Source organism: Pseudorca crassidens, chromosome 1 (assembly GCF_039906515.1).
Source record: "Pseudorca crassidens isolate mPseCra1 chromosome 1, mPseCra1.hap1, whole genome shotgun sequence".
Classification (NCBI taxonomy): domain Eukaryota; kingdom Metazoa; phylum Chordata; class Mammalia; order Artiodactyla; family Delphinidae; genus Pseudorca; species Pseudorca crassidens.
The window spans coordinates 65,182,466-65,209,515 of NC_090296.1; the positions used below are offsets into that span (position 1 = coordinate 65,182,466).

The 27,050-nt window shown below is 42.8% G+C and overlaps 1 protein-coding gene and 1 long non-coding RNA gene across 12 annotated transcripts in view; one reads left to right on the forward strand and one right to left on the reverse strand.

The window, feature by feature from the left end:
* Nucleotides 1-27,050, forward strand: part of LOC137224862 (uncharacterized) — a 204,900-nt gene that overhangs the window by 143,513 nt on the left and 34,337 nt on the right. The window contains exon 3 of the long non-coding RNA XR_010943541.1: nt 9,733-10,000. This is a non-coding gene — a long non-coding RNA (uncharacterized lncRNA). The remainder of the gene's footprint in view (nt 1-9,732; nt 10,001-27,050) is intronic.
* NPAS3 (neuronal PAS domain protein 3) overlaps nt 1-27,050 on the reverse strand; it is an 871,164-nt gene that overhangs the window by 68,693 nt on the left and 775,421 nt on the right. The gene's annotated exons all lie outside the window — the stretch shown is intronic.

The following is a 27,050-nucleotide window of genomic DNA, read 5'->3' on the forward strand; positions in this document are numbered from 1 at the left end:
ACTTTTTTTTTTTTTTGCGGTACTCGGGCCTCTCACCGTTGTGGCCTCTCCCGCTGCGGAGCACAGGCTCCGGACGCGCAGGCTCGGCGGCCATGGCTCACGGGCCCAGCCGCTCCGCGGCACGTGGGATCCTCCCGCACCGGGGCACGAACCCACGTACCCTGCATCGGCAGGCGGACTCTTAACCACTGCGCCACCAGGGAAGCCCCTCCCATACATTTTTAAGGGAAAGAAATGTCTACTTTTTATATTAGACTCGATGCTCAGATGAAAGAAAAATACGATCTACTCTAATAACAGAAGCCTCGCTATTTGTGGTCTAAGGCTTTTCTTGTATCATTCTTGTCTTAATATGACTATATTTTCCTATATTTATAGCATTTCTCTTCTGGGGTGATGGAACCACTGACAAGTGCCCCTTCTTATGTGTCTCTCTTAAGATTTTCTTCTTTTTTTTGTCTTAGAGAGCACGGATCTGATGTCATTTTCAATGTACAGCTTTTTATCACTCGAGGGAAAAGCAGAGCCATGTTATATTTAGTACTTTCATTTCTTCTGATTAAATATGAATTACTATGAAATTTTTCTCATCATCTAACACGCTATAATACGCCAACAGCTTTTTAATACACTATATAAGCACAAACTTCTGCTCTAAGAGTTTAATTTGCCCCTCTAATCCAATCACATCAACCTTATTTCTCTTATCAGAGATTCCCATTTTGAATTAAATGAGCTCATTAGTTTTAATCAAAAGCAGAGAGATCAAAACTTAAACGTAAATGCTTTAGATCAGAACTGTCAGTCAGCCGTGCAGTTCTATTTTACTAAAACACAAGATCAGAGACCCTTAGAACCAATTTTTTCTCGTAAGGGATGCCAAGAGCTTGAAGATGCTATATCCTTTTTTTTTTTTCCTTCCTCCCAAGGACAGATTATACATTTAAGGTTAGACTTAATTTATAGCACTTTTTCATCCTGGTGGAAGTAGAAAAGTATGCCAATCTACTAGTGTCCTTTTCACATTTATTGGCCCTGGTCCTCGGAGACTTGAACTAATGTGAAGCCATCAGAATCCACACCACAGACTTAGCCTCAACAGTTCAGCTCTGTTCAGCGAGACTGTGTTTGCAACAGCTGAGCAAAAATGCAACTTCCCAGAAAAGCGAACTATGTTTTATGGCTGAGGTCCAGGATACCCTGACCCAGGAAGGAAGGAACCATGTAACTGTGAATAATTCAGGCATCGTTAGAAATTGTTATTGTTTTTAGTATGTGGAACTGCACAGGTAAACACTTAGTGGGCACTTTAGAGACCCCAGCAAAGGTGCTTCCCGCTGGGTGACACAACGGGAGACACGAGCTTCCCATGAGCTGTGGAGCAGAATGCTGCGTACTGCTCTGGCTGGGCAGTGAATATAACGCCCCCATCCCCCTGCCCCATGTGTTAAATCTCCAGCATATACAGGAGCAGCGTTCATTAAACCCAGGACAACTGGTGTGAGAGGAATGCTGAGGTTAGATTTTGCCCCAGTGGAGCTGAGATTGAAAATCTAAACTGGTCCTCAAGCTGTCTTTCAAGAGCATGGGGATTTGGGGGGTGGTCAGGGAGAAGAGAGAGGGCAACTTCGAAAAGAGTTTGATTTCTGATAAAGATTTCTGCTTTAATTCCACACGGCCTTCTAATTCTGAGGACAGGGACAGAAGTAACCTGCCACACTGGCCCTTTCAAAGGATACGTGACAAACTCATTCCCAGCACACACGTACGCAGCCACGTTTGCTCAAGGGCTGGCAAATATGCTCTGGTTATCCCAGCTCTGACAGTGGTGTCTCTCACGCAAAGAGACATATTATCTGCATGTGACAGGAGTAGCCACTTTAGAACAGAAGCTTTCTAAGTGTCTCAGGTGAAAAGCACGGATTGTGATGAAGGCTCTATTGGGAGAGAACCAAGGGAGCATGGCCTTGGTGACGTGCGACATGACTGTAGCACTGAATAGAGAAAGGGTGTGTGTGTGTGTGTGTTGGGCGGATATGAAGAGAGGACAAAATAGTGAGAAAAGTATCCTTAGGACTTCTGCTCTATTAAGACCGTGGAACCAATCTAGGTCAAAAAAGCGTATTGGAGTGCTTTCTAGATCTCACACGCTTTTCTGTCAGCTTTTTGAGACAGGCCATGATTGCTGCATAATCTCATAAGAAATTTGGGATTCAGAGAAGTTATATCTGCTGCCAGAGACAAAGGAGAAATTGATGGGTGAAGCCGGATTAAGTGGTCAAAGCCCAGATATGGCCAGTTTTGACCTATGAATTATAAACAAGGAGCTGAAAAAGAAAACAAAAACAAGATCCACACAACTGAAAGCTAGATAAAGAAATAGACTCTCTTTTGGTGAATCTCAAGGGCCTCAACTTTTAAGTAAATCTAAATGATCTCAGCTCTTGAAATGTCAGTTTTTGCATATTTTGTGAAATTTACAGAACAATTCATAGCAAAAGTTGTAATAATTTTTATGTTGGCAAATTCCACCATAAGGTGAAAGTATATCTGCATTATTCCACCTCTGTTTATAATTTCCTAACTGGTACTGTAGTTGCTGCTTCCTTGTTATTATGAAGGGGCAGGAGGTGGTGATGAAGGTCGGTGGCTGAGAACCATCTAGTTCTCACTGGCCAAGCCAAGGGCCAGGTATATTCTGAGCACTTCTGGGATTCTCTCCAGGGTCCCTGCAAGTGGATGAGGCCAAAGCAGAAAGAGGGCCTTTCTTTTTAGCACACTCCAAATGTCTGTGGTGCAGCCCTAGTGTCAGAGCCTCCAACTGCCATCAGATCCTGATGGGGGTGGGGGAGAAAAGAAAAGTTTTGAGAAAAGTCAAAACTCCTCAAGTGTGAACACAGTATTTTTCCTTTTAAAGGAGACGTGGCATTGGGCTAAGTTATTAAGATATGAAGTGAAATATACTCTTCCACCATTTCATTGCCTAAATGAATCTTTCCTTTTTCAGAAATTCTGTGCAAAGTGCGAACAACCAAAATGACTTTCACAAGACAAGGGAAGAGATGTTGGTTCATTTTGCAGTTATCTTGATAAAGCCAATCTGTTTCACTGGCGTATGCTGTTACCTTTGTTAGATACTGATGTACTTTAGAACTTGAGAATGAGTATATGTCAAGTATGTAACAAGTTCTTTCTTTTCTTACAAAAATTTTCCTGCACTTCCTTAGCCTCTTGGAAGTTAGGTTTGATCATGTGGCTTTCTGTGGCCAGTGGAATGTGAGCAAAAGTCGTGTCACTTTCAGGTGGAATTCTTGAGAAAAGCAGGTCACGAGGCGCTACTTTCTCTTTCTCTCTGCTCTGGTGACTTCCAACATTTCAGATGGTGGCTGGTCCATCAGCCCGGGTCTTGGAATGAGGAAAATGTGGGACAGACTCTTTAGCCCACCCTCACAGAAATAATCTTTGTTGTAATTTGGGGATTGTTTTATTTACTGCAACATAACTTAGCCCAAGCTGACAGAGGAAAATACCAAATCTTTATTATTATATAAAAATATATGTTGTCCGAGTCTCCCAGATAGTCAGTGGCAGAGCACACAGCCATGATCTGTTTGACTCCAAAGTTCATGATATGTCCAATATTCCAGTTCTTACATTTATTTATATTCTCATTTTATCTCTTATGCTGGGGCAGCAGGGTGGAGACAGGTCTAACTTTGATTCCCTATAGCACATAGCATGGTTCCTTAAACCCACAGCAAAGATTTACATGTATATACATATACGTGTGTGTGTGTATATATGTATATATATAAATAAATATATATAAAATATATGTGTATATATACATACATGTATTATTTATATATATTTAATATATTCAATAACTAATATTCATTAAACATTGGCATTAATGTAATAAGATCTCCCCAACTTAGTTTCCCCATAGTAGGCCAATGGGAAAAATAAATCTTTTCTCACGGAAATTGTCCCAGTGGATTTTATGTTTATCCAGGATGACAGCTGTGGTTATCTAAAAATGCCACAAATTCTTCAATACTCCTCCTCCCACAAGGTGTAGCCTACTTCCTTTCCCCTTGAGTGTGGGCTAGACTTGGTGACTTACTTCTAATAAATAGCGTGTGGCAGAGTTGGCGGTGTATGACTTGGTCATAACAGGCAGCGTGGCTTCCTTGTTGCTGTCTCCCGGGTCATTCACTCTGATGGGAACCAGCTGCCGTATTGTAAGGACACTTGAGCAGCCCTATGGGGAGGCTAAGGTAGTGAGGCACTGAGGCTTCCTACTCTCAGTCACGTGAGTGAGCTTAGATGTGGACCCTCCTGCCCCAATCAAGCGTTCAGATGACTCTGCTCTGACTGACCTCTCTATGGCAACCTCATGAGAGATCCCAAGCTACAGCTAACCCTGACAAGCTGCTCCTGGATCCCTGACCTCTAGAATGGGATATCTTTGCTTTTTAAAAATCTATCAGTATTGAGGGTAATTTGTTATGCAAAGATAGATAATATAACACCCACGTGGAACCTCTTTTTGGACAAATCATAGCCTTGTTTTGATATGTGACAACCGTGTACGTGGGTAAAACTCATGTGATTTTGAGAAGGAATGCCTTGCCCAGAGTGTCAGTACCTGGTGAATTCACATATGTAAGGAAAACTACCTGCAGTGCTGATTTTCTAAGTGGGGTCTGTGTTTTCAATGCTCAACTGATTTTTTAAAATGTGCAGTTTGCAAAAGGTGCTGTCAACAGCGTCATCTGCAAGACTGTGATACCTTGAAAGGCAGGCTTGACGTCTTGCTTATCTTTTTTGTATCTATTCCCTGCTCTTCTCCAGCCCCCACGCATCCGCCTCAAGTGCCTAGGATTACGTTTTACATAAGTAGGCACTCAGTTTGCATGTTGGATTCAGTAATATTCGGATGCATTCTTTTAAGAAGAATTATTCATTTTACCCCTGCCCATTCTCTCACACCAAACCTCTTGTCCCAAGAAGTCTTTTTTTCTTTTTTGGAGGAGAAGGAACCATTATGTCCTCTTCTTATATTCATTTCTAAGGAAGCATTTTTTGCTAAGTGTTATTTTGAGAGTCATGGACTAGTGGGTGTGGTCGTTAAAAGAGGATTGGCCTGCTTTCGTCCAGAATTAGAGAATACTTTGCTCTCTGTCTTTTGCGAGTTGGTTTCCATCCCACTGGGCTGTCCTCTACCATCCTCAACCATGTGCCAGGGTGACTTTGAAGGGGGTGATGGGCCTTCGTAGGCTACACTGAGATCCTCGGCCACTGGCGGGGAGGCAGTGCCCAGCATTTTCTGTGGACCCAAGTTGTACCACCTTTTGGATGTCAGGCCAATGCAGTTGCAGCCGCTACCCTCTGGCTCGGCAATCAGCCTCTCTCAGCGTCAGTGCTTGCTCTGGAGTTTGACGGAAAAGCCAAATTTATTGAAGTCTCATTAGGGCTGATTCCTGCTCCCACTGAGTTGTGTCTTCAGCTTTGTTTAGAAACTTGTGAATCATTAACTGAAACTCCAGAGCATAGCTGTGAAAATAATTGTGGTTCAATAATGATGTAATAAACTTCTCTCAGTATAACATTAAAAATAATCCACCGAAAAAAGAGGCAAAAATAATCATCTGCCATCCCATGCCACCTGTCAGCACAAGCTCCCCGGCAACGCCTCGGATGAGAATTGCAACGCATAAGGTTGGGGTTGCTACTTGGGGGGCTGTCCCCTGAGGGAGAGGAGCGTGTTCAGCTGCCGCCTGCTGCTCCACAGTTGGTGTTTGGATGATGCCACTCTGGGGGAAATACACACAGTGTCAGAGCCAAGCTGCTACCAGTGGGTGTTTCTATACACAACTGCTAAGCTTCAGGAAAGTTCAAGGGGAAAGACTGGGTATTGGAAAGATAGACTTTGAGAGTCTATGAGATCCCACATGACCCGTTCTGCAGCAGGCTGTGTACTCCAAAGAACATGCCATCTGAATACTGCAACGGTTTTAAATCTTACTGGAGGCTCCCTATAAATGTTGCCACTTGAGGGATCTATTCTGGGAGAAAAATATAGCATGTCCTCCCGGGATGCTGCTTGGATTCCATTACCAATATTGCTTGTGGGATCGAGTGTGGCAGTGCTTTTATCATGACTATAAAGTGGTTACGAGCCAATTCCTCATATAAAACATACTCAATAACATTGAGGCTTTTTTGCCTTTTCTGTTTCCTTCTTTTATTTCCTTCCTTCCTTTCCTTTCTTTCTTTCTTTTTTTAACGACAAACACGATGTCAGACAAAGGGCATCAGGACTTAGTCTTTGTAGTACAAAACAAAATAACAATACATAAACACCTTTGTGAAGGCAGCTTGAAACCCCATGTTTTCTATTAAAAAGTCATGTTCAATCTTCACTGTTGATAGAACCGAATAGCTAACACAGAGAACATTGTATATCAGAAAGGTCAATAGTTATTATGAGCTACAAATATATTTTTTTCCATCCTTCAGGCTGTTTAGCGCATATCACAGCATGAGCAGCTGTCTTCTTTAATGCTTTTAAAATTAGAATCCCAAAGAGGAAGAAAAAATTATGGTTGCAATGATTGCTCTTTGCTTTTGTAAGTTTACTTTAATATACTATTTTATATACATGAATCTTCGGTGCAGCCTATCCATGGGGCAGTAACTGGTTGCCAGTATCGAGTTGAACTGCCACGTTTATTTTCTTAGCATTCTGGCCAAATCTCCATCTCAGGCACAGATGTTGTCGACATACCATATTTTCAAAAGGAGTCATATAGAGGAGTCTGGTTACAGAGGCACTTGCAGACACACACATATGCATTCTGCCTTTCCATTGCTTAAAAGGTCTGTGACTAACTACAACAATGCCATGTGATGAGAAACAGTTATGCAGCACTGGGTGAAAAATCAGGCAGTGATTCAAACCATTGATACACAAAGTATCGCTCTCCACCTGCAAAGTGCAGATGTGTGGCCTGAGAGGGCACCTTTTAGGTTGTTGAAGGTTGATCTTCTGCCTGTGCCTGGAACTCCTGGTCCTTACTCGGCACATAGCCCTAAAGACAAGGAGTATTTCACGCAGCACATGTAAGCATATACTGGACGTTATAGCTCGCTCAGTCTTTGTTCAGTTATTTACATTAAATACGTAATGAGTATCTATAATGAGCTGGGACTGTTTATAACAGTGCTTACATTTGGGAGGAGGGGAAAATATATAACCGTTTCTGGAAGTGCTTAATGCTCGAAAGAAGAGCGATGCAGGGTAAGGGGTTAGCGAGCGATGAGGGCCACATTTTTGTTGTGTGGTCACAGAACACTAAGTCATGTGGATGTCGGGGTGAAGATGCCACAGCTCCGGGCTCATGATTCGAGTTGCAGCTTCATCGCTCTGCGCTGGTAAATAGCTTTACGGAAAACTATTATTTGCATAGATATGTGCCAGTGACGATGAAATTCTAGAACTGTCACCCTTTGGACTTTTGTCCAAAATTAAAATAAGTGATATACTAAAGGTGAATAATTTAACATGTAGGAAACTAAGGGAGGGGTCACTAAGAATTTTCCAGAGTGTCCTGTGCCTCCCAGATGAACCTATTGGCATTGTCATTTATTTGAGGATCTCCAGAGAGAGCAGCTTCAGTAGAAAAGTGGGATAAAGATTGAGTAAATAAGTGATTACTTCTCTTTGGTGAATTTGGTGATGAAAATAAAGAGAGCTGAGTATGTTTATTGATTGAGAGGACTGAGTTTAAAGTTGTCTGTATTAGAAATGCTAATTGAAGAATTTAAATCCTAAGGGCTATTTCGTTAGTAACACAGAAAAAGAGGTGAGCCTCTGAAATGGGGGGAAGAAAAAAAAGGATGTGAGCAAAAAAAGGGAGAGGGGGAGGGTGATGGGAACCGCGCTGAACAACTTAATCTCAATAGAGTAAAGGTCGTTTGCTGAGATAAAGGAAGTAGGAGAAGGAGGGGATTTTGAGAGTAAAGAAAAAAGCTGTGGAGCAGCTCATGTGGGCGAAGCAAGGAGGATCAATAGAAAATAAGCAATAAGATTACACAGTGGTTAGAAGTTGCATGACTTAACTGTAAGCGCACTGATTTTCTAGGGTACCCTAATAATAATGGCTTTGTGGTTTTTCAAGGCATTGCTCAGGATAGTGGGTTTTTCCCAGGGATGGGAGCAGGCTCAGTGGTAATGAAAGAAAGACAATAGAGTGAGGGACTCCAAAGGGTTAAGAGACAATCAAGTGAGGATGGATAGAGTGATGAGCTGGGGAACAGGAAAGAATGACAGGGGTAGTGGTGGGGTAGAGGTGGTGACGTGGGTGAGACAGCCGGTAAGGGGGGGCTTTCTTCCCAAAATGATTTGTGAGAATGCTATTTGTTGCTTTTAAACAAGTTCATCTTTTTTTTTTTTTTTTTTTGCGGTACGTGGGCCTCTCACTGTTGTGGCCTCTCCCATTGCGGAGCACAGGCTCCGGACGTGCAGGCCCAGCAGCCATGGCTCACGGGCCCAGCCGCTCCGCGGCATGTGGGATCTTCCCGGACCGGGGCACGAACCCGTGTCCCCTGCATCGGCAGGTGGACTCTCAACCACTGCGCCACCAGGGGAGCCCAAGTTCATCTTTTTGATCTATATATATTTTCTACATTCATAGAAAAATCGGAAGATATGCAAAAGTATAAATAAGAAAAAAAACAACAACCCAGTAACCTTATCCCCAGCTACAGTCACTATTAACACTAATATGTTTTGTTGCTGCCTTATTTACTATTAATTTATATATTTATTTCAAAAGTGGGATCACACCCATATCTCCTACATTTTTTAATGTTAAAAAAAAGTCACAGCTCACTAGGGGATAATAGCTGGGCTTTGATTAGACACTGTTTGGGGAATAAAAGGACGTTGGGGCTCTAGCGGCCTTGGTTGCAAGGCAACTTTAAAAATAAGAAATGATAGTATCTGCACGTGCCTACATCAGTTCATCACTTTCAAATACACTATTTTTCCTGGCTCTGTAATGTTCCATTACATGGTGATGAATTTCTTTGAAATTAATCTTCCTTCAACTTTCTTATCACGTCTTTGGGTGGATTTCTAGAAAGAGTATTACTGGGTCAAAGAGGATAAGCTTTTTTGTTTAAAGCTAATATGTACAATTTGTTTTCCAGAAAAGTTGTGCTGTGTTATCAGTTTATATGTTTCTCAGCAGTGTTTGATGTCCATATTAAGTGCCATCTTAATATATTTCTTGTTTGCTAAAAATATTAAATTAGCAGAAGATACAGAGAAGATACCCTGAAAAGCAATATGTAGAAACATCTCACGTGCTTAATTTGCATTTTTCTTTCTAATGATGTTGAATAATGTTTTAATACATACTTACTGGCTACTTGAATTTTTTTCAGTGACTCATTTATGTCCTCTATTTTCCAATTGAGTTTTACTCTCTTTTCTTATCAATTTGAATGAGATACTTAGATATATGTATTAAGGATATTATCTTTGCCATATTTCTTGCAAACATTTCCCCATTTTTTTGCCTTTTACTTCTGTTTAGGATGTTCATTGATAAACATATGTTTTTTAAATTTTATATAGAGAAATCTATACATTTTTCCCTTTGTAACTTTTTTTTTGTTGCTCTCATACCTTAGAAAGGTTTTCTCTATTTTTTCTAACAGGTAGTTGGCATTTTAAAAATGAAGCATGGTTAAAGGTCAAGGAATGGCTGTGCCAGTGGGTAACTATAGGTAAGTCAAGAAATGAGTTTGTTGAGCTTTGGCAGTCGAGGAAATCTGTGTGGAATCGGGACCCATCCTGGATACTCTGACTCTGGCGTCTGTTGCCGTCCGGTGGAGACGGCTGCGCAGACCTTATAGCACCAGCCTTCGCCATTGAGGAAGGTTCACGAAAGGTGTGGGTGTTGACAGACAGCGGCATTGAGAACAGGTAAGGAATGCTGTTTTGTTCTTTTTTAAGAGGAAGTTTTTATATGCTGAGGTTGGGGGAAATGTTGCGGAAGCGGCAGTGGGAGCGCCGGGTGATAACCACTGCTCTTTCATGCTGGGAGAGTCAGAAGCGTAGGAATGAATCATGGCCTCTGTTAAGAGCAAGTTTCTAGAGTATTGGGCTCTAAGGGAAAAGGGCTTCAATAAAGGTGAAGAAGCAGAGGTGGGGCTTGTGGAAGAGATGGTGGCAATAGCAGAGCTTACTCCTAATGACGGTTCCCAGATGAACACACAGCCTTGTTAAATTTGAATTTCAGATAAACGATGACTGCTTTTTTTAGTATGACCCAAATATTGCATGTACGTTTCAAATTTAGCTGGGAAGGCTGTAGTTTTACCTGTTAAGTCTGGAACCCCTGCTCATGGAAGAATGAGGACTCTATGTGGCACCGAGGAAGGGTTTCGTGTGAGAGAGTCACGTGGTTAGCAAGAAGGAAGAATGGAGGAGTTTAGGAGACTGGCCGGGGATACATCTGTTTGACACAGAAAAGGTTCTGAATGGCTGGAACTTTCTCACTGGAGAGTGTTAGAGAGCCGGGCAATAATTGAAAATTCAAGTGAACGTTGGTGTGATGAAGTGGCTTTTTCAAATTTGCCTTCTTGGATATGGGGTCCAGCACGGCGGCCAGTTTTTATTTTCCTGTGTGAACGTGTGTGTTCTGGGTGGAGAGGAGAGCCTGGGTTGGCAGGTCTCCACAAATGTCTCCTGAGTCAGTATCTTCTGCTAATTTATTATTTTTTATCATACAGGAGGAATTTGACTAGGCAGCTAAAATTTGTTGGTTTTATTATGGCTCTATTCCAACACATCTTGAAGTGGTTATTTTTCAAAGTGTTTTCAGTTCGAAGTACTATATTAAATCCATCATCAATAAAGAACTGAGGTTTATTTATTGGAGAATATTCTTAGTAACATTATTTATACTTTGTAATAATTTAGAGGAGCCAGAAATGGGAGATAACCCCATAATTATCTATATCTGTTATTTTGCTAATGAATATCTATTTTTGACACCTTTAATTAAGCAAATTTTCCTTTATCTTATGATCCCAGTGAGTTTCAATGACCACTGTCCTATCTCAGCACCTAAACAAAGTCTTCTTACCCCCTGGCAGAAGTAGCCCTGCTTTGCTGCAAAGAAGACAGGACTCCATCCTTAGGATCTTGGTCAGCTGATATACGTGTAGGCATCACAATACACGTGTAGGCATCATTTCCGTATCTGAAGTTGAGGTTACGTCATTTGTATACTGTCTTCAAGGCTATGCATAGTCTTCCCAAGTGGGGGGGATAAAAAAGCAGTCATTTTTTTAATGATTCTATTTATATCGTTCGCAAGTAGCTTTGCTGTTCCCTTTTTCCTTCAATTTAAAAACATAAAGGCTATTTATTGCTACCGGTGATGGTGAAAATGGGGTAGAAGCAGCCTTTTCTCAAACTGGGTGCAAAGCAAGTGTGTTGATACTATTGTAATTACTGCCCCCTTTCCTGCTTTGCATATAATGCTCTAATGAGGTACTTGATATTTTTAACATCAACACTTTAGCGTTATATCAGGATGGCATCTGGGACTAAACTGTATATTCTGTAATGCCAAATGATTATTTTAAAGACTGGCACCGCATATTTCCTGTTGCCTGGTAGCTGAACGCTCCCACCACATTCGTCATAATTGTTTTGTGGTTAATCCTCTCCAGAGCAGGGACACCAGGTATTTATGGTCGCCCTTGCTCTAGGTCTTCAATTATTTGACCTTACGTGTGAATGAGTCCATCTATAACAGTAGGCTGTTGTTTGCCCACTTCTCCATTTTATTATTGCGTTTATTTCTAACAAACTCCATTTGCATGTCATTAGTAAAGTTCTCCGTATTTTTTAATAGCTTGAGAAGCTGCATTTTAGAAATGACATGAAAGTTCAGATCATATACCTGGAGAAAATGCCCCTCTCGTGATGCTTATCCTCATGTTTGACTCAGAGGTATGACCTGTGTCTTTAGTTTCCTCCTGAATCACTTCAGTTACAAGCCAAAGCAAATACATCCAAATAAGTTTCCCTGAAATAGCAAATGATTTATACGTAAAACACTTGCGATCGAGCACTCTTTTATTCTGTAGAGAGGCTTTAGAATATTTTCCACTCATTGCGCAAATAACGCACAGGTATTGTAATGATTTCTGGTATTAATTATTCACATGGGAGATAATATTGCCTTTACTTTCTTCTGGCAAGTGTCATATATTATTCTTTTGGTGCTAAAATCGTGTTATATTCTTTAACTTATAAACATCTAATATACTAGACAAACTAGCTTATATCTAAAATGGAAGCTAAAAATACGTAAAGCCAAACTAGAAAGGTCTTTATTCTGAAAGTTATGTCTTGCCCTTCAAAATTCTTTTGTTGACACTAATAATCAACATCTACAATCCTTCCTCGAAAAGTAGAGTGCCTCTCCCCGACCAGGTAAAATAGTTTGTATGTAAGTAATTTAGGGGAAGACAGAAGTAGACTTAAAGGGGAAACAAGGGCAGAGAAGAAATTATCTTTCTACCAAGAGAGTTAGTTTACTTTAAAAAGAATATTCTCTTACACAATTCGAAGTCTAACATTTTAGGAGATGCACGTAAGTCCGAGAACATAAAATTATCAATAACAATCCTTGCTATTTTGACAATTCTTTTCCTTTCCCTTTGTGGCTTGTTGGGAAAGCAAGCAAGCATTTAGGTACATGCAGAACATGTAAGTCATCTCAGTAAGATGATATTCTTGGGATTTTCCATATTTATATATTTTTTTCCTACTTTGTATTTTCACGACCCAAGAGCCCTGGCTGTTATTTTTTTCCCGAAGTCTGCAGATCACCCCGTGGATTAACAAATGATTGAGGAGTCTCTCTTAAAAGACTCTTTAAAAAACTGTCAGAATCAGCCTGAGACAAAGATTTATTATGAACTATTTAAAGGGCTTAATATATGTATCCCCAAATGAGCCCTTGGAGCAAACTAAAAAGGAAGAGTGGAATTCTCAAAGAATAGGAAAAATTCTCCAATGCCCCACTTTCTTCATACCATGATTACTGTTTACTCAAAGGATAAAATGCCTAACCTGTCACACAAAGTCTTCAGAAGCCACAGTCCTGCTGCTGTACAGTAAAAACAAAGCAATGAATACCGACAGTAATGTGCTTGAGAGAGGCAGCTGTAATTTACTTCCTAACCTGTTCACTAACACACTAATGTGGCTACATCTTGTAGCAGGAGCTGATCCCTGACCCACACAGCAATCAAACAACTACCCGAGTGTTGCCTGTCACAGAAGGTGGGACCGTCGCCTTAATTATACGTTCCCGGATAACAAACCTTCCCTTAATGAGCAACTTTTCTCCAACGTGCATCCCAGCTCACCCCTTCTGTCCTTGAAAAGGCCCACTGTAGATCACTGTGGCTGGAATCTGTGAAGCATATTCATAAGTATTCTTCCTAACAGGTGTAATAAATACCGCCTGAGCAGGCTGTTTGCTTTATAAGAATGCCAAGATATAATTAAAATTACAGGCTTGTACTCCTGGGAGGCTCTGGAGAAGAATCACACAAGACCGAAGGGAAACTTTTCAGTGAACTTAGAACCGCGCTCTTCTCTTTTCATATCAGTAATATAATAGTAATTTTTATTGTCAGGACTATTTTCTTTTCTTTGGGATTTATATTTGGCAATGAGATTCTCTACCCCACCGCACCCCCCATGCCCTTAATTGATATGATATCTGCACTAGCGTTCCTTCTTCCTAGACATGGGATTTCTTTATTTTCCTCTTATTATAACATCCCCCAGTTCTGCTGTGATCTGCTGACAGTGCCCCAACAGTTAACACAGGCATATAGGAGGGTCTTACAGGGATCCCCTGTAAGATCCCTGGGATCTGCGGGGGATTGGTTCGAGGAGCCCCTCCTCCTCCCACAAACACCAAAACCCAGGGATGCTCAAGTCCCTTATGTAAAATGTCATAGTACAGTTGGCCCTTGGTATCCAAGGGTTCCATCCATGGTTGGTTGAAACCATGGCTGTGGAACCCGTGGATACAGAGGGCTGACTCTACCTTGAGCACAGGTAGTGCCTCTCTATGGCAAGAAGACCTTTAGCATTGAGAACGAACAGCCGAGACGATCTTAAATATAAAGATTTACTTCCCTATGTCACTAGCTCAGTGCTGGGCTGGGACTGGTCCATCAGCAAGGCTAATGGCATAGATTGGTGACTCAGTGCCGCAAGGGAAATGACTTGGGAGACCAGGTTCATTGGTTCTACTTTGATTTTATTTTGCTCTCTTAATACTTTGATTCTTTTTCTTTTCCCTTCATATGGGTAGATACGTTTTCTCTGTAAAACAGTTTTAGGAATGTTTGATAAGATACATAAGTAATATGTATAGTATTTAGAGAACTCAATTGCAGTTGCTTTAAATTGCCGTGTACAGTGGAGTATGTGAACTAACCCACGTAAATCATATCGCCTGGCACGTGATGAGCCCTTGGTAAATGGTAGCTTTTACGGTTGTGGTTGGTATCGCTAATATCTCCGCAGGCTGGTTCTAACATCTGTTTTTAGGATTATCGGGCGGATCAAGGAGCAGAAATGGATAGTAATGCTCAGTAGTCCCCTGGGTCTCAGAGCAGAAAATCCTGTCCTGGCATAACAACAGTGGTGCCCTTAGGCAGGATGACGGCCACAACCTGGAGAGCAGCAATGTGGCATGGCGGGGGGTGGGGGGGGCAATGCCTTGGAATTCGGAAGCTTGAGTTCTAGGTTTGGCGTAGCAGGCAAAAAGCTCTACAGTCTTAAGTCAGTCAGTCCTGTATCTCTCCTCCATCTACTCCCTTATCCCCATGAAGCCCATGATGTTACATGTCTTACCCAGCATCAGGAGGTTGCTGGGAGAATCAAATAAATCCACATGAAGGAAAGCCTTGATTAACGTAAGTTAAATTTGAGCAGCAAACATTTGTCACATACTTATGAAGTACCTGGTGCTGAAATACCACATCAAATGTGAATCTTATTAATGTCGGGAAAAAAAAAAACCCTACCTATAGACATGTTACTATTTTGTTCTCAAAATTCATATATTCACTAACGTTCCTGGTTGTGCTATTATCATTAACATGACTTTGAGTAAAAGATTTCTAGGCTGATAAATTTCCAAAATGGATAGGTATCATGAACCTGACTGCAAGATGGTAAGAAAATTTTACAGTCACTGGTTTTACTAGAAAGTGCTACAGAATAAATGTGAACGGGAGAAAATGCAAATGCAAAAGAGGAGAGGAGAGAATTAAACAGGGAATAAAAATGAGGAGGAAGAAAGATGTAGGGTAGTAAGAAAGAAACTACAGAGGGAGGGCTGAAAAGATGGGTATAAAGGACTAAGAGGTTGAGAAAAACACACACAGATGATACAGATAAAGCAACAGTAAAAGGTACAAAACAGGAACCTTGGCATATTGAGGAAAAAAGGGGGGAAAGAGTGGAATGCTATTCTTTTTTATTCTTTTTTTGCGGTACGCGGGCCTTTCACTGTTGTGGCCTCTCCCATTGCGGAGCACAGGCTCCGGACGCGCAGGCTCAGTGGCCATGGCTCACAGGCCCAGCTGCTCCGTGGCACGTGGGATCCTCCGGGACCGGGGCACGAACCCGTGTCCCCTGCATCGGCAGGCGGACTCCCAACCACTGCGCCACCAGGGAAGCCCAGGAATGCTATTCTTATAACCATACTGTAGGTTTGAGTTTGCAGACCAGCTGCTGGTCCTCAGCTGCATGTGCCAATGACCTGTGTTTTCCCCAGACCAAAAAAAACTGAGGAAGCACGAATAAAGTCATATTTGGAGCTTTTAAAAAATAAATATAATCATTACAAAAGCAGGTATCCCAACATTTGCAACATTACGATTTTAAATCCACATGCTGGGTGATAGCCTAGATTTTCTTAATAGCCATTTTATTTTGCGCATAGCACTTCTGAGGTACAGGGAATTAGGATTAATGCCGGGTCATTTACATACACATTTAATTTAGTTGTCACAACACTTTTTGAGATAAGCTCTTTTATTTTTCCCATTTTAAGGAGGATCCATTGTCTATGACCATGCACGCTCAAATACCCACGATTGCTTCTATAGAACGGCTTAAGCTAAATCTAGATTTATTAGTTGTAATTTACTTACAAATCTTGAACGTTCTTTCATTTCTGGCTGCAGTATATTTCAAAGAGTTCTGGTGCATGGAAAGAAGTATGTGAGAAGGTGGGCAAAAGGATGATAGGAATTTGGAGTGATTTTAATTTTTACTTTATTTTCCAGATTTTAAGAAATGTACATTTATTATATCTATCTCCGTGTACTATGTTTGTGTGTTTGAAGGGTTGGTGCTTGTACTGTCCATAACTTCTCCCAAAGAGTCTGCTTCTGCCTGCTCTGGAAGTTGAGATTTCAGGGGAAAGTTGGTATTGAACACTAATCAGCAGAGTGCCTAACTTGCCCCTTATCAGACAGAAGGAGTCCGTTTGCCTTTGCAGCTGAACTCTAGGACTCCTGTTTTTTGCCACTGAAGAGATGGGCTTTTCTCTCTTTGTGATTTTTTTTTTTTTTTTTTTTTTGGTGGGGGGAGGCAGTTAGAGCATGATCAGAAGAAAAATGCCAGAGAATGCTTAGGTTATTTGATAGTCCCTGAGTTTATATAAATCCTACAATGGTTTTCAAACAGGTACAAGTTTCTCTGGCAAATTCCTTCTAACTACATCAACTCTGCTCTCCTCTCTAGCTTTCTAGTGCTATCATTTTATGAGCTAGCCCTTTCCAGAAACCTGCTTTCAAAAATTTTTAAAGAGTCGTAATTCTGCCCTTAAATGTTCTGTGACACATTTAAATATAACAGAACAACTTTATGAAAGAATGAATTAAAAACCTAAAAATTATGTGTGAATATAAGAAACAGGAAAATGTTAAGGCAGTGCCCTATAGCAGGTGGCGACTGAGGATGCAGAAAAGGACAGAGAAAATAAGACAATGCATGGAAAGGGCAGCTACAAGGAACAACGAAAACAAAAAGGAAAAGTAAGAGGGCTTCCCTGGTGGCACAGTGGTTGAGAGTCCGCCTGCCGATGCAGGGGACACGGGTTCCTGCCCTGGGTCCAGGAAGATCCCACATGCCGCGGAGCGGCTGGGCCCGTGAGCCATGGCCGCTGAGCCTGCGCGTCCGGAGCCTGTGCTCCGCAACGGGAGAGGCCACGACAGTGAGAGGCCCGCGTACCGCAAAAAAAAAAAAAAAAAAAAAAGGAAAAGTAAGAGAAAAGAAGGGTCAGAAGGAGCAAGGAAAAACCCCTAAATGTAAAAGAGAGTAGAATTCCACTTATATGAGGTACCTAGAATAGGCAAATTAATAAAGACAGAAAGTATGATAGTGGTTCCCAGAGGCTTGGGGGAGGAGCACATGGGGAGCTTTTGTTTCATGGGTACAAGAGGTTTGGTTTAAGACAATGAAAGTGTTCCGGAGATGGATGGTGACAATGGTGGCATAATGTGAGTATACTTAATGCTACTGAACTGTACACTTAAAAATGGCCAAAATGGTCACTTTTGTGTCACATATATTTTACCACAAAAAAGAGACTACAACTTAGACTAATGAAAAATGACATGATACCAACGAGAAAAAAAAAAAAAAAAAGAAGAAGGAAAACACATAAATGTAAAAGTAGAAGTACCGAAGGAGAAAAACATGATAGGGAAGAATAGAGAAACAAAGCATGGAAGGAATGGAAAACTATGGTTTCTATCAAGGCTGAGGGGAAATAGTAGCTGCAGTGCCACCTTTCAGTTCTTTATATTCAGCGAATATGTACGAGGTACTTACACTCTGTGGGGCACTGGGGATACCGAAATTAATTGCATAGATAACTGTCCTTGTTTTCAACGAGTGTCTGTGTAGTGATGGGTTACAAAGATCAATGAGACATTGTTTTGCTCTCAAGGAGTTCATGGTCAGTGCTTATCTAACTTTATTTCATAGATAAATTAGTGCATTTAATGAGGTATAGCCCTCTGCCCTTGCAGCCTTGGGATGGAGGCTGGAACTGTAGCCCAAGTTAAACATACATTGGTCCTGGTACCATGAGCCCATTCCAGCACAGACTTAGAGAGCTAGATGGTCTAGCTCAGTGATGATCTGGAACAATTTGCCCTTGTGTAGCAAGAAAAATGAGAGCAGAGGAGGGTAAGCGATTTGCCCAGGTTTACCCCACCCCCAGGAACACAGCTGGGAGAACAACCCAAGCTTCCTGACTCCCCAGCCCAACCCTCATTTGATTAATATAGATTAAAAAGGTTGGGGGAAAAAACCCTTGATTAGTAATCAGAACAATAAAGGTGATTCACACTGTTCCACTGAGTGCCAAGGACTTATTGAAATAAAGAAAATCAGACAGGGTTTAATTTCAAGGGCTCCAAGGTCATTATTTTATAGGACAGCAACCAATCATCTAAACATCAGGATAAAGAAAGCACAATCAGAGCCAGACGAAAAACACAAGCCAGAAGCTGTTCCAGGGTGACTAATGCAATAATACTGAGGAATGTCACAGGTCCCTATTATAGTCAAAGTCACTTTAACTAATTGGCTCAGGCTATAAAAACATACAATCTGGGTCAAATGACACTGCTGAAGGAAGCGTCTCTGCTCAGACATTATCTGAAATCAAAGCATCCCAGTAAGAAGGCAAGAGACAAAGAGAATGTCTGGTTTGTGGGCGATCCTGAGAGATTTTAAAGCTGGTTTATTTAATAGCAGCCCGTTTATGTGTCTATGGAAAATGAGGAGAACATTCTTTCTTCCTTGGTGTTGCTTCATACTGCAGAAGCATATGATATTTCAAGGGATACTATGGGATTTCACGGACTCTAAGACATTATCAATTTAAGGTACCCCATGCTTGTATGAAGCACTAAGAAAAAAATACTGCCGATTATAGAATCATGAGATAACATTAATTGCAAGATGCGCCCCAAAGTTAGAGACGATAAAATGTGGGGGAAATATAGAATCAACGACAAGGTAGTTTTCCTGACTCAGGATTAAGTTTGATAATTATCTCTCATTTTTTTTAAATTTTTTTTATTTTGCGGTACGCGGGCCTCTCACTGCTGTGGCCTATCCCGCTGCGGAGCACAGCGGCCATGGCTCACGGGCCCAGCCGCTCTGCGGTATGTGGGATCCTCCCGGACCAGGGCACGAACCTGCGTCCCCTGCATCGGCAGGCGGACTCCCAACCACTGTGCCACCGGGGAAGCCCCGCTTGTTTTCAAAAAGGGAAGTAAATCAAGGAATGTGTAGCTGGCACTGTTGATTGCTTCCCCCAAACTCTCCCTGTCCTTTTTTCCTTAAAAAACCCTATTCCTGCAGCCCCTCCCCACCCGCTGGCATTTATCTCTCCCACAAACCCACCTCCCTCTGCCCAGCTACATTATTCAGGGGAAGTAAGCTCAGCCCCAGGCATGAATCACGGTTGGCTAAAGCCACTGTGGGTCTAGTTGCCTACAACCGGTTTCAGAACTTATTCATTCAACAAGTATTTAATAAGTTTCTACTAGTTCCTGTCACTATTCTAGGTTCTGGAGTTACTGTAGTGGGGAAAAAAAAACCCCAAAAAACAAACCCTCCTCAATAGAGCTTACATTCCCTTAGGAGGTTAAAAAAAAAAAAAGACAAGATGAATAAGTAAACTATATAGTATGCTATATGGTAGGAAATGTGATGGTGAAAAATAAGACAGGGGAGGACCACAGGGGATGTAGGGAGACAGAGTTGTAATTTTAAATAGTGTGGCCAGGAAAGCTCTCATTGTGAAGGTGGTATCTGACTACAGACTTGAATGCAGTGAGGCAGTGGGCATTTGGATATCTGGCGGAATAGGGTTCTAGGAAGAAGAAACAGCCTGTACAAAAGTCCAGAGGTGGAACATGCATCGTGTGTTTAAGGCACAGTAAGGAGGCCCATGCTACTAGAGCAGAGTTTGGGAAGGAGAGTGATAAGGGTGAAGGCAGAGAGATGATGAGATGGGTGGTGTGAGCACATTAGGGATACAGCCTCGAAGAACTTGGGATTTTACTCTGAATATGATGACAAAAGCCACATGGCAGTTTGTAGAAGAGCTGAAGCATGATCACGCTCTTGGGCCGAGACTGCAGGGGAAGGATGGGAGGCAGGAGCGCCACTAGGGAGGCTGTGGTCACAGTCCCAGGTGAGGTGGTCAGGGGGAAGGTGGTGAGATCTGGTCAGATTCAGGACCTGTTGAAGGAACAACTGGCCAAACGTGCCGACAGATTGAACATGGGATGGTAGAGAAAGAGAAGTGTCAAGAACGCCTCCGAGGATGACTGCATTGATAGCGATGCACTTCAGCCATGAGAACTTAGGGGACGAACGCTGAGTTTGGCTTTTGGGAGAAGTTTTAAAAGAGATCAAAAAATTGCAAAGACTCCTCTGCATATGGACATTGCTGTTGCTACAAACGTAAGTGAGAGGCAAGGCTGGGGACGAGGCTCATATGCTGAGGCAGCAAGAGCAGGAAGATGGAGAGAACCGAGTTTCTGATGATGTCGTTGGGCCACTGAAGGAATGAATCTTAAGGTTGACCCTCCTTTGGGCTTCTTATTACATGAGATAACAACTTCCTTTTAAGTGAACGAAATTGATACTGAATTGAAATTATCCTCCTGGGCAGGTAGTAGATGCTAAACCCAGCAACGGAACTTGGGAGCTTTGAGCATGTGACTCGATTTTTCCTGACAGAGAATGTCTCCAGTGAGGGAGAAGGTGGGTTGATAATTTTCAAGAAGGTTTGGCTCTGGGATAACTGGGAGGGGAAGAAGACAGTGATGGTGAGGGACCCCGCATGATGTGGAGTCAGCCTCCTGTTGGTGAGATGTGTGCGACACATGACATAAATAGAACCAGGTTTTTTAAAAAATGAGTCCACTAATTTCCTAATAAAGAGCCCAGCTTCGGGGCTTCCCTGGTGGCACAGTTGTTAAGAATCCGCCTGCCAACGTAGGGGACATGGGTTCAAGCCCTGGTCCGGGAAGTTCCCACACGCCGCGGAGCGATGAAGCCCATGTGCCACAACTACTGAGCCTGCGCTCTAGAGCCTGTGAGCCACAACTACTGAGCCAGTGTGCCACAACTACGGATGCCCGCGTGCCTAGAGCCCATGCTCCGCAACAAGAGAAGCCACCACAACGCAAAGCCCACGCACCGCAACAAAGAGTAGCCCCCGCTCACCACAACTAGAGAAAGCACGCACGCATCAAGGAAGACCCAACGCAGCCAAAACTAAATAAATATATTTAAAAAAAAAAAAAGAGCCCAGCTTCCAGAGCATTCACTTCAACCTCCACCCACCTTGTGTCTCCTCCTGCATGTGGCCTGCACCACCCCCTGTAAGAATGGACCAGCTTTCTCAGGGTCTGGTGTTCATCATCACTTAAACTAGAGACATCCGGCAGCTCCACCTTCATAGGTGATATTTGACTGCATTTAGCACTGTATGAAGTATGCCCTGGGATCTTAGTCGTGGGACCCTGACATCTAGGTCATCAGAGGCAGTGGTGATTTAAAGGACGGTGATGAAGGCAGGGATTTTGTCTTAAGACCCTTGTCTAGAACTTGAGTGTCCTTTCGCAGGAAGTTGTGCATCTGCTCGGCGTGCGGGAGCGGGCTTTGCAGAGACGGTTGCCTTTGGCCCATTTGAAAGATTTGGCTTCTCTCAGGAACCCAGGCTGTGAAGCATGTTTGCATCTTATGGCTCTTGTGGGCAGCTAGGATCAGTCACAAAAGATGCCCCCTGAACGGAGGTGTGCTGTTATAGCATACCGATCTGTCATATGTAAACCTGTTGGCTTCTTGGTCGTTTGTGGCTGCATGTTTAGTTTCACCTGCATCAGCTCAGACTGGCACATGGTCCAGAAACAGTCCCTCAAAGGGGAAAACTCTGGCTGCAGAAGCATTAGGCCCTTCCCATCACTGCCCCGCTTCTGATTGGTGTTTTTACAGGTCTCAGTGATGGGAATTTTTAGAACAAAGTGGAGTACTTGGCGTGCTTATTTGCATGTCAATTTCCAGAATGCTTCTCCCACTTTTCACCATGCCATAGTGATGCTTTTGTATCTGTGCTGCCTGGGAACAAACAGAGAAGAAGGGTCGAAGTGGGTCAGCACAGTGTCCTGGCACTTCTTTCGGCTGAGTCTTTGCCCAACAGGGTGGAAGCCAGCCTGTTACTTATCCCTGGCCCCTCAGATCCTCGGCAGCCGTGCAGAGCTGGGAGGTCTGCTCTCTTCATTGGGGTTCAGTGCGAGCAGGCACCTGACCATGGGAACGTTTCTGCCCTGGGTCACAGGCCTTGTGCAAGTGACCGTGGTGAGAGTCTAATCTCTATTTGCTGTGTTCCAGTCATCTTACCCTTTAACCCGTCACTTGCCTGTCCTCACCTCTAGCTGGGAATAATAAATGTGGCAGGAGAAAAGTAAGATTTCTTTTCCTTTGGGACAGTAGCCGTGTCCCGTCATTAGAGTAAATCAACTGTAAGTATCCCGCAGCAGTATCATGAAACGGGCAAATGAAAACATTTTTTCTCCAGCAAAAGATTCTTTGAAGTGCTGTTCTCCGGCTGAATCTCCCCGAAGAGTGTACAGGAAACAACGTTCTGTATACGTTGATTTGCCCCAGTCCCCCATCACGCAGGGAAGTTCTCTACATTATAGTCTCAAAAGCATTGTCCAGTCACATTTTAAAAAGGCCCAGCTTCAGCCATTTCCCCTGGGAGGCACGTCTCAGAAATTTTAACAGACAACGCTCCTCTGCCGGTTCAGCTATTGTTCTGAGCGGGCTGCGAGAGAGGCATACTGCACGTGGAATTCCAGATTTTCTCCCTGTCACCTGACAGTCTGTATATTAAAACAATATTATTAAAATCACATTAATTTTATCTTAGTAAATTTTTAATGTGCAGTTATAAGGTAATCAGGGAAGTTTCATTATCTAGTGCATGCATGTATAAGTTACAGCAAGAAATCTCTGCCTGGGAAAAAGAAAAATAATAATAATAGAGAGGGGTTTCAGTCCTGAAGGTGAGTGAGTTGGAAACATGTGCTTGCTCCCAGCAGAACTTTTAAGCAGACGTTCCAGAAGTTCGGTGGGATAAGGTCGGGTAATGACCTGAGGACCTTGGCACTTTGAGTATGTTTCTGGATCTTGGACTATCCGGCCACCTGATGATCTAAATTCATATTTATAATGTGCATATAGAGCAAAAGAGGTTTTGTTTATAAAATAGGTTCGATTTTTTTTTTATGGCTTATTTGCTGGGACCCCAAAGCATTTCCAATTGGCTTCTATCACTTGCGATATGGAAGCCTAGAAATGAATAAGATTTAGTACGAGAGTTAGCTCCTCAGAATTTCCTGGGGACACTAAGCCAATAGTACAATGCTCTGAGGCCAGTCCCCACACTTGGGGCTTCTTTTTCCTTTCTTTGGGGATTCCTTGTTTGAGTGTTTCTCCCATTTATGACAGAGAGTGGTCAGCAGCAAGGTGCTCCCAGGGAGGTTAAGTCATTTATTTTCCAGCTGTCTGGCCCCCAGATGAAGGGCTTGTTGGAGAAATATGCTGCCTTGGCTTCATAAGTGAGATTTGATGATTATTTTGGTGATTTCAACACCCGTGCTTTCCCGAGGCTCCATCAGTCTAGTGATTGAGAAGCTATGTGATTCACAAATTAAACTCTATTAACTCAGAATAACGTAAATGAGATCTCAAGCCCAACATTGGCTCCTCAAGCTGTCTCTCCCCGTTCACAAACTTCTTCCATCCCAAACTGCCCACCGTCCACCCTGGCTCCACTCTCGATCTGAAACATGAGAACTACTGAGGTTCCTGTATCCTGATTCATCTTTCAATTAGAGATTGGAATTGGTGTTCTGCTAGCAAATTTTGCTGTTGCCGTCAAAGTCTGAAAGTTGTTAACTCAAGTCTCATTGTGTTTGTAACTTCCTATCCCATTAGCAGAGATTAAATTTGCTAATGTAATATGAAAATCACTAACATAAGATGAGTGCAAACAGAAATCCCAATCTCCACAGAACTTCTAAAGGAAATGTTGAATGTGTAAACACGTCTCTCCAGTGGTTTGCTCGGGCTAACGTGTGAATGTCCAAGTGGCCGCTTGCATTTACCTTAAGTGCTCTCTGGGCTGGTGTGTGTGTGTGTGTGTGTGTGTGTGTGTGTGTGCGCGCGCGCGCGCGCGCGCGCATGTGTGCATATGCCTTGGAGCGGGGGTGGGAGAGGAGGACAGGGGTCCACAAAAATCCCAGTGATGATAAACGTCAACCATCCCCATGCCTACAAGGTTATTTAAGTCCCCGAGAAGGGCAGGCTCATTTTCCTCCATTTTTATTTGATGAAGTGGAAAGAGAATGGGTTTGTGTCATGAGAACCGCCAAGCTGGAGTTCCAGCTCTTTTGTGCATCAGCTATTGTGAACCTTTCTGTACCTCGCTTTTGGTTTTCTCATCTATAAAATGGTGAGATGTGGGACTCCCACAACAAGGTCCTTGTGAGAATTAAACAAACCAATGGATGTGAAAGCACTTTTTCAACTGTAAAGTACTTTGCAAATGTTACAGTATCAGCCCCTCTTACCTTTACTTCTGCTGTTACTCTCTGATACCACCCAATTCAGCTGCAAAGTCAACCTAAACTCTTGCCGTCCTGAGTCAGTTTTTCAGAAGCTGGGCTCTGTTCTCCAGATGGCTGGGATTGGGAGAGTGGGGCAGGAAGTAGCAGAGTACAGTCACTTCCTGGCTTCCCGAGATATTATTCATTGGGCTTTGGGGTGGGACAGTATTTCCTTTAAATTTGAAATAGCTAGAATTTATTCTTATAAGAAGCCTATTAACTTCCTATTCATGAACCTTTCTCCAGGGGACAGTGCCTGACTCACACACACACAGGGTATGCTTTGGTGCCATCTGTAGAAATAAAGCATTTTCTGAGCAGAAAAGAGCTTCAGTCATATGCCAAAGGCAGGCAGTAGAATGGAACACAAAAGTCACTTGGGTATTTTGGAGACCTGTCTACTAATTCAATCAGTGAATATATGGGGTAACACTGTCTCACTTGGAGTGTTCAATCAAATCCAGATCTGATCCCTCAGTATTCCTACGGACGAGGCCAATTTTATTGTCCTTATTTTACAACTAGAGAAGATGAAAAACTGGGGAGCTCAGGTCTAGCAGCGGCAGATGATAAACTAGTCTCCACAGTGACCAATGACTAGTCTCAGTTAATCCCACAAAAGAACCGTACTCCGGACAACCACACCCAGGTTGCTTAGCCCTGGAGAGACGCGTTCAGGTGATCTTGGTTTCTCCTTCTCCTTTCTGAGGTGGGTTGCCCTCTGCCTGCTTTAGCTGAATTTTTACTTGCTGGGATATTTTAAATTTTCCTGTTTTTTTTTTTTTTTTTTGCCTCTTCTGTGTCTGTGTTTTCTAGACTCTCTCAGATTCTTCCATGACTCAAATGCCCTTAAATAATTCTTTTTCATCAACAAGTTTTGCCATCTTGCTTTCATCTTCCTCTTCCAGGTTGTTATTAAGCCTGAAGAAAGCTGGTATCAGCATTCTCCCTTGGGCTCCCCACAATTCACCTCTTTCTACAGAAAGAAATGGCCTTTTATTCCCACTCATTGCTTTCCATCTCTTAACTAGTTTTTAAGATGTAACAGAATTTTAACACTTGCCCCATGGTTACCAATTTTGCTTAATAGCCTCTTGCAAGGATGATTATTATTTTTTTCTTCCTCTCTTTCTTAAAGTCCTTTGAAAGTCAGAATGCATTGCATCCACCAGTTCTCTTTCACCATGGTTTTGGGGACTCCTTCAGAGGACTCCATAGCTTCTAAGTCTTCTCCAATTTGCTCTGATTCCACTATTGCAGTGTTTCTTTCCAGAATGCCACCGCACTTGCTGAGAGGTGAGCCCTGAGCTAGGCGTCTGCTGGGAGACCTGCCTGCTCGTAGCTGTAGGTGCTGCCGCCACGGGGATGATTGGTGACGTGGCGGTGCTTGGAATCAGCTTCTTTTTTGGCTGCTCTAGGACTTTCCAAGTGAGGCCATCAGCCCCTGGGGAGGCAACGAAATGTAATTTCCACCCTAGCTTTCTTTGATGTCCCTATCTCTGGGACACAGCTCCACCTTCACCACCCAAAGTGCACTTTCCCTCACCACCCCCGGGCCGGAGATGTCCCCATCGTGCTCTGTACCACGCACACAGGCAGAGCTCTCGTTTAGCTGCACTCTGTGATCCCCAAGCCGCTCCCAACAGCCCGACCTAAAGCTGCCTTTCCTCCAGGGCCCCTTCCCTTGAAGGAGTCGTAGAAAGGCTGATAATTTGCCTTGATGTCTTTGTCCTTTGAATTTATTCTTCCTTCTGCCCTCCATTTTGCCTGCTGAAGTTTCTGTTCCTTTCTATCAGCTTCGCTTGGGTGGGAGCTCTCTCTTCTGAAGCCCACCCGACTGCATCCCTGCCTTTTGAACAATGCAGATTTTTCTTTCTCGCCTTATCACTTCCTTTTTTGTTGTTGTTCTGGGATGGGTGCAGTCTTCCTCTAATCAGGTATTCCTCAGCCGCCTTCATGCTGAGCCTAGGGATTTTAATTTGCTAACGTTTCCCTTCAGGCAGTTTCCAACATCCAGTTCCTGGGCCTTGCGCAGCACTGAGGACACTGTTGGCACTCAACAAATATTAAATAATCATCATCCTCCTTTTGGAAAAAAAAAGACAGACAGAAAGAAAGCAGCCGCTCTTGAATCCTGCTTGTCAAAATAGAACGATTTGTGTTCGAGTTCTCACTCTACCGCATCCAACCTAATTATGCTGAGGTCAGTT